The sequence below is a fragment of the Mercenaria mercenaria genome, chromosome 7, assembly GCF_021730395.1.
Source record: "Mercenaria mercenaria strain notata chromosome 7, MADL_Memer_1, whole genome shotgun sequence".
NCBI classification, from domain to species: Eukaryota; Metazoa; Mollusca; class Bivalvia; order Venerida; family Veneridae; genus Mercenaria; species Mercenaria mercenaria.
Window position 1 is genome coordinate 47,718,663 of NC_069367.1, and position 8,023 is coordinate 47,726,685.

The window sequence follows — 8,023 nt, forward strand, 5'->3', positions numbered from 1 at the left end:
GGCGAAATGTTTAGTTATTCTTCATGAAGTCTTCATGAAATATGCATGAAGTCTTCAAGAAGGAACTTCATGAAATCTTCATGAAGAAGAAGTGAACAGAAAATGGGACATATTCATAAAAAATTCATAAAATGCAGATTCATGAATTTTTTATGAAGTTGAGACTTCATAATAAATTCCTAAAATCAAGCAGTTTGTCCTAATGAAAAAAAGCATGAAGATTTCATGATGTCTTCATGCAGAATAACTCTTAATAAATTCAAGAAACTGCCCCTTCATGAATACTTCATGCAGAAAAATTCTTAAGCAACTTTAATGAAGAAATCATGATTTTTTTGGTTCACAAATCTAACGTCCCATTTTCTGTTCACTTCTTCTTCATGAACAATTCATGAAGAAATATTCATTTCGAACTTCATAAAACATTGAATGCTTGTCTTCATGAACTCTTCATGAAGGTATTCCATTGGTATTTAAATGGTATACCAGTGGTAGATTTCACTGGCATTCCACTAAAAGTTTACCGCTGGTATAACAGTGAAATGCCACTGGCATACCGGCAGTACTTCACTGAAATACCCCCTGATATTTCAGTGGAATACCAGTGGCATACCTGATCTTTCAGTGGAATACCAGTGGCATACCAGCAGTATTCCACTGAAATGTTGACGGACGCACGACACACAACTGGACAACTGACAACGGACATTAAGCGGTCACAAAAGCTCACCATGAGTCTTTGGCTCAGGTAAGCTAACAAAAGTGTACAAACTTTGCACTGTGCTTTGTGACTGCATAATTATTCAAATTACAGAAGAACAAAAGTATATATTTCACTTTTACTTCACCCACCTAAGGATAACTGTAACAAAACTAAGTACTTAATCCAAGTTTTATTAAAACATTGAAATTTGTCAAGACGTATGTGTCCATGTCAGCACAGCCTCTTTATTCCAGCTTGACTATTTGCTTCCTAACCTTGTCATTCAGGGCCTTTGTGACTCTCTCCCATCCCTCCTCCTTTCCATGTGTATTGAGATGTGACCTGTAATGTGAAAGAAAAAAGAATGTCTCGAAGGAAAATTGTATTTTGATCTCATACCCTGCTTAAGGGGCCATTGTGGCCGAGCGGTTAAGGTCGCTGACTTAACCCTTAGCGTGCTGGCGGCAAGTGACTTTGCCTTTGTGAACAGTGCAGATCAAGATCAGCCTGCACATCCATGCAGTCTTATCATGGTCTGCACTGTTCGCTATTCAGTCAGTAAATTTTCAACGAATACCCCTTTTAACAGTTAATGGTTCTGTCCAAATTGAAACATGGACAAGTTCATTATAAAAATTTAGCAGGGTAAGGGTTAAAATCACTTGCCCCTCACCAGTGTAGGTTATAGCCTCTCTGTGGGCATTGAACTCTTCATATGATGAAGTCATCCTATGGCTTACAGAAGGTCGGTCGTTCTACCTAGGTGCCCGCTTGTGATAAAATAATGCATGGAAGGCACCTGGTGTCTTCTTTCACCGTCAAAGTTGGAAAGTTGCCATATGACCTATAACGTTAAGGCCACACCAAAATGTAGTTATTCATCGGAACCTTTTCTGGAAAAAATGAGGCACGAGCTAAAAATAATTTAAGTATTTGTTTTTGTTTTGAGTGAAGAGGAAGAAATATATTTCACTGTTTAAAAAAGAATGTAAAACCTTTTTACATCAGAAATAATTCACCAGGAATTGAGAGAAGTTTTCTTCAGAAAACACTGGTACATTTTGGGTTTTGTTACATTTTGACCGGCAGACAGGCACAACAAAAAGAATTAAATCATGGAAAGAGGTAGTAACATTGGCATACAGTATCAGTAAACAAATCATGTATGGTTTGAAATTACTGTTAGAAAATATGTAACATACAACAATGCACAATCATGAAATAGATAATTTACTTGAATATTTAGTAAAATTACTGCTATGAAAATGCAGCATTTTAGCTGGACTTTTCAGATTTTCGAAGTTTCTGATAAAGTGAAATATCTAATATATGTTACTAAAATAGTTATTTACTATTATATCAAATCTACACCAGGAGAAACAATCACCACAAATCGTATTTGAATTTTGACAGAGTTACACCACTTTTTGTGCCCCCCCCCCCCCCCCTCCCACAAGCAATTCAAAACATGTGCTTGCATCATTTGTTATTGAGCTTCGAAAATATATTTTTCAAATCACATTTTTGCACAGAGAGAAGGAAAATCCTTTTGCTATTTAAATCGCCACATTTGGTTAGAAAATGCTAAGTAAATAATTATACAAACTGTTATACTGTCGTCTGTAGGAGCAACAGTGGCGTCGTCACTTTGGTCAGCTGTGGATCATTTTGGTCTATCTCAGATCATTTTAGAATAAAACTAAAATGCACATGGCCACCTGTGAAATAAATTAATAATTGCTTTCTCACATCCAACCAAATCATTTTACATGCTGGAAAGATAAAAATATGCTGGAATTTTACTGGAAAGATAAAAATATTTTCTCGATTATGTTGTGTCCCTATGACTGTCATATGGTTTGACAAAATATGAATTTGCTTCACATCACATTCCAGCGGTCTGCAAAACTTATATTTTGGCATTTTGTTTCCCTTATTAAAGCAAATATTCATGCCGAGAAATAAAATGTTTATCTTCGTCATGAAAGTGTAAAAAATGCTGTAATCCGTAGCCCCCAGTGTAGGAACTGGATCTATTAAGTTATTTAAATATTCAAAACCACTTGCAGCAAGTTGCTATAGATGTTTTCAGACGGACAGACGTACAAAGCCACACGATACATGTACCAATATAAACCAATCTAATCACAAACGTTAAAGCACGGCATTGGGTACGAAGTGGTCTGTGTACGCGTGGTAGCCCAGAACTTACTTGCAATTATCAACGAAGGATGCCATTTTCCCTGGAATTTGGTATGTATGCAATCGCCAGGCATGTCATTCTCTAATCAACGCAGATGTGCTTACAATCGACCACCGCTTCTCACCAATCCAATAAACTAAACATTTTTCGGGTAAATTCTGTTCAGTAGCCATTTTTCAAACAAATTCCGCCAAGAAACATGCGCGGTCGATTTCGGTAGTTTCCGGTATTTTCCCGGAAATCTCCGATTCCATTTATTGCTGGTTTGTATCACTTAATTATTTTGTTTTTCTTTAATTAATGCTATTTTGGCAAAAACAAGATTAACGTGCATCTAAAATAATAACATGATGGGAAAATTATGATATTACAAAGTTCTATAAATAAAAAATGTGCGGTGGCGCTAATTAGCACGTGATGCAAACAAACCGTTCAACAACAACAACAACACGAGGAAACATGCGTGAAAAGGCAAACAAACAATATTTGTAAACACGAGAACAACTGCTGGCGGTACACATTATAAGAAGGTTAGGAAATCTTCATGGATTTCTATTTCCAGAATAACATCCCATCAAACATATTGATAATCAAGTTTTCAGAATAGAGCACGATGTATCCGGATTTTTGTTCGTCCGGAAATGTGCTTACTTTCACTCAAGGTTTCTAACGAAATTGCAGAATATGTAATGTAATCTCTATCTGTGGTCACCATGTGCTTCACATCACACCCCACTGCTTTTTTGCCGACTGTTACACGAATGATATTGTTTTAAATTATCAAATACCCAATTTATATCGTATACATGTATCCGAATTTGTGTCATTCGATATACTCTGCAGATCGAGTACGAATTTTCACCAAAAGCAGTTGCAATTTTGCAAGTATTCTTTATTGAAATAGCCTAGCTGCGACTTTTTGATATTAAAAGTTTGGACATGTTCTACCATGGTCATTTTTATTTGGTTGCAACTGAACATTTGATTGTTGTTGTTGTTGATCTACTTTTTTATAATACGGGAGGTCATAGGGTATCAAGTCAAAACGTCCCCTAGTGGCGTTTTACATAATAATAAAACTAAAAGTAGTTAATATAACAATATTAATAATAACAGCCTAATTGTAACAAACAGTCATGACCGCACCCCTCCCCTTATGTATTTACAGGGGGTGTTTTGACCTGGTAATTTTTGGAAGGGGGTGTTTTTACCAGAAAAGGGGGACGTTTTGGCCAAAATGGGGGGTGTAATGACAAGGGGATGTTTTGACTACTATCCGGTCATGGCGATGACTGATGCCAGTGAACACGATGTACTGTTGTCATGTACTCCGAAATGATTAGTCAAAAATTCTACTACAAGTATTTGAACAACATGTATTTCAGCTGGGAATAAAAATGCGGTTTGCCAAAAATGGTCCTGCATGAACCGGAAAGTACATTTTGACAGTTGGCAACTTGGCAGTAAAATAAGCTAATTGTTTATAACACTGCCCATGAAGACATTCTGTGAATATTATAATTAACATTAATAATTTTGCGTCCGGCAGGGCATGATCAAAACATGTAGTTAGCAGCTAGTTAGGTTTACAGATGATAAGATGTATGAAAATTTATATATTGAAATTTTATGGTCCGGCATGAACACGTTTAAGCAGGGCACAGTGCCTGTCTAAAAGGGGGTAGGGGAAAACCCTGCATATTGTTGCATTTAACATTTGAACAATTGTGATGTCTTTAAACTACACTGACATAACATTTTCAGTGAAAAACAGTAGGGCGAATTTAAATATAAAAAAATATTCACAAAAAAGTCATAATAAGATATTATGCTCAAAGATCGATCAATAGTCATGATATTTGCAAAGTTTACAGCATGTTAACAATGCCAATTATGTGGTCAATCATGCGCGGCCTTTGGTATTGGTTTCTTATGTGTTTGTCATGGAAGAAGCAGGATGGATATAAAATTAATTTGTTTTTCAGATCACTTTATTGGACGAGAAGTTGTTACGCCTACAAATTTGTTACGCCTACAAATTTCAGACGTTGCATCTTGAAGACAGCGATCACTTCATGATCATTCTCACAGGAAAGGTAGCTTATTTTTGTTTAATACAGTCACGTCCATAATTTCATGCACACTTGATCCCCTTCTTCTGTAATTACATGGATTTAACCCTTATCATGCTGCACATGATTGGTTCTGCCTTTGCGACCAGTGTAGATCTTGATCAGCCTGTACATCCGTTTTCACTGTTCATCATTCAGTCAGTATCTTTATGGTGAGCACATTAAACAGTTAATGGTACTGTCCAAATTGAAAGATCATGCACAGGTTCATTATAGAAATTTAACAGGGTAAGAGTTAAAGGATTTTAATCCTGAATTATAAGGTTATTGTCACCCGAATTAACCTTTTTATGCCCCCCGAAGGGAGGCATATAGTTTTTGAACCGTCTGTCGGTCTGTCCGCAATTTTCGTGTCCAGTCCATATCTTTGTCAACCATGGATGGATTTTCAAATAACTTGGCATGAATGTGTACCACAGTAAGACGACGTGTCGCGCGCAAGACTCAGGTCCATAGCTCAAAGGTCAAGGTCACATTTAGACGTTAAAGGTCATATTTTATGATAGTGCATTGATGGGCGTGTCCCGTCCATATCTTTGTCATTCATGCATGGATTTTAAAATAACTACGCATGAATGTGTGGCACAGTAAGACGACATGTCGCGCGCAAGACGCAGGTCCGTAGGTCAAAGGTCCTAAACTCTAACATCGGCCATAACTATTCATTCAAAGTGCCATCGGGGGCATGTGTCATCCTATGGAGACAGCTCTTGTTGTTTTTATTATACATTTAAGTACATGTACTAAACCAGAATTAATTTTATCCAATAGTTATTGATCAGATTATTTTTTTGCTTTAATGGAAACATGGTGGTATTAATGCCCCTTTACCATTCTTACATATACTGAAGAAATTTATTAGTGTCCACTTCTTTAAAATAGCTATTTAAGACAATATAGCAACTGTTGAAGGTCTAACGGTTGAAGCTTTGGGTCATTTGATTTCAAAATACTTTAATTTTGTTCAGTTATAAAATGTTCAGGTATTTTCTGTTCTAATTTCAGTGAAGAGAAAATGGCCAACAGGGAGTGTATATTGGGAAAATTGAAACCTTTCAAAGCAACTGATGAGTACTACAATCTTCTGTCAGAGGAGGAAGCAGCAACCCCCAAGTCATTCACAAGATTACAAAAGGGCTATGAATTGTTTTTTTCTGCTGCCAAAACCAAGAATGCCTTCACAATTAGCTTCGAATATGATAATGGAGAACAGTGAAAGTTTTTGTTAGTAAGAAAATCAGTCTTGGAGAGGAAGGAAAGAGATCCGTGATAACAGATGATACCTTAAAGCACTATCTAGATAAACATATATGCAAGTAATCTCGCATCAACAAATATGTGTCGTAGCAGTGAGAAAGCTCATTTTCAAAAGTGTGTTTTTGGATATCAGACCAACCATGACATTTATAAACAGTCCTCCAGAGTTGGTTGAACACAGTACATGTACATTAGTCCGGAGGATTTAATCATAACTGCCACCAACAAGGTTGAAGTGGTTTTTACTGGTTTGAAATGTGAGGTGTAATCATACAGTAAACAAATAATATAGTATTAACATCGTTATAGCATTCAAGGTTTTTATTCATTTGTTTAGCTTATCTGAGCCAAAGGCTCGGGATGAGCTGTTAGTATGGGTTGGTTGTCCAGCATTAAACGTCCTGTGTCCATCCTCAAGATTGCATATAAATTGCTTCTCTAAAACTACATATCAGATGTTTACCAAATTTGGTCTGTAACACCCCTCCTTTGACCACTATTTAAATTACAGGAAATGGTTACTTTGTGACCTTGACCATTGATCTTAAGATATAAATTATATTCATACTGAATGTTTTAGTACATTGTAAAATGAGTATTGATTTAATTGATACAAGAATTGTATGAATCTAGTTAAAAACATCAAATTTTGATATCCATTATTTAATAGAAGTGTAAATGGAATTATGAGTGGCACTTATGTCTCTGTGACAAATCCTCAAAAAATTCACACACATTTTCTGTGTCAAACCAGTGTGTATTATATAAAAAATACAGTCAAGCAAATTGTTTAACTTTATTCGCTAGCCTATATAATAATCTGTGCCAATTTACTTGTGATTTACTGTTTCCATGCCAATAAATTATGCACTATATACACAGTTATTAAAATTGAAGTTTTATGAGGAAATTATCACTTTGCTTCTGATGTTTACCCTAGAATTTCATTTTTGTTACATAAAGTGTAATACCTTAATTAGTTAGGACCATACATATATCATAAAGTTATTTGTTTAATGGAATGACTGGCATAATGGTATACAGCTGGTAAAAGTAAGTCCGCTTGAATTCCCTTGCAGTTCAGTGAAAAAATTCTGTACAAAATATATATATTGCCATTGGCTTTGTCCACTGGAAATTTACCTAACTCTCTGTCCACTGGAAATCCATCAATTGGTATACCACTGGAATTAATTTGACCAGTGGTATTCCACTTAAATATATTGGTTACCTGTGGAATTCCACTGGAATACCAGTGGACTTAAGATAACCACTGGAATGCAGTGGTATTCCGCTTATAGAATATCTGTTACCTGTGGTATTCCACTGGAATACCAGTGGATTTATGATAACCACTGGAACGCAATGGTATTCCACCGGCATTCCAATGACATTTTTACTGGGGCAATGAAGTTTGAACAAACAGTTGTATTCCAGTACATGTACCTGGAGCAAGGTGACTCAGCTGAGTGATTCAGGACCTTCACATGGCCCTCTTGTTACATTGATTTCTAGCAATTGTATCAAAGTCAGCTTAAATATTTTTTGGAACATTTTAGGAATAGTTTATGAAGTTTTTATCATAATATACCCATGAAATATTTGTAAGATATTTTTCTTGCATTTTTTAAGAATGAAAACTAGTCATGAAAAATTCATAATTTATTCTTTTGGGACAAGTAAGGAATATTTTATGAAGTTAATGATCATAAAATACTCTTAAAATAT

At 35.7% G+C, this 8,023-nt stretch overlaps 2 long non-coding RNA genes across 2 annotated transcripts; one reads left to right on the top strand and one right to left on the bottom strand.

Annotated features, from left to right (window-relative positions):
- Nucleotides 1-629: 629 nt before the first annotated feature.
- LOC123554242 (uncharacterized) lies at nt 630-3,053 on the bottom strand. Its single transcript, XR_006686972.2, has 3 exons — nt 2,916-3,053; nt 2,310-2,421; nt 630-1,045 (listed from the first exon to the last, which is right to left on the bottom strand). It is a non-coding gene; the product is annotated as an uncharacterized LOC123554242 (long non-coding RNA).
- A 26-nt stretch (nt 3,054-3,079) lies between these two features.
- Nucleotides 3,080-6,606, top strand: LOC123539342 (uncharacterized). Its single transcript, XR_006683960.2, has 3 exons — nt 3,080-3,436; nt 4,892-5,002; nt 6,044-6,606. It is a non-coding gene; the product is annotated as an uncharacterized LOC123539342 (long non-coding RNA).
- Nucleotides 6,607-8,023: the final 1,417 nt, after the last annotated feature.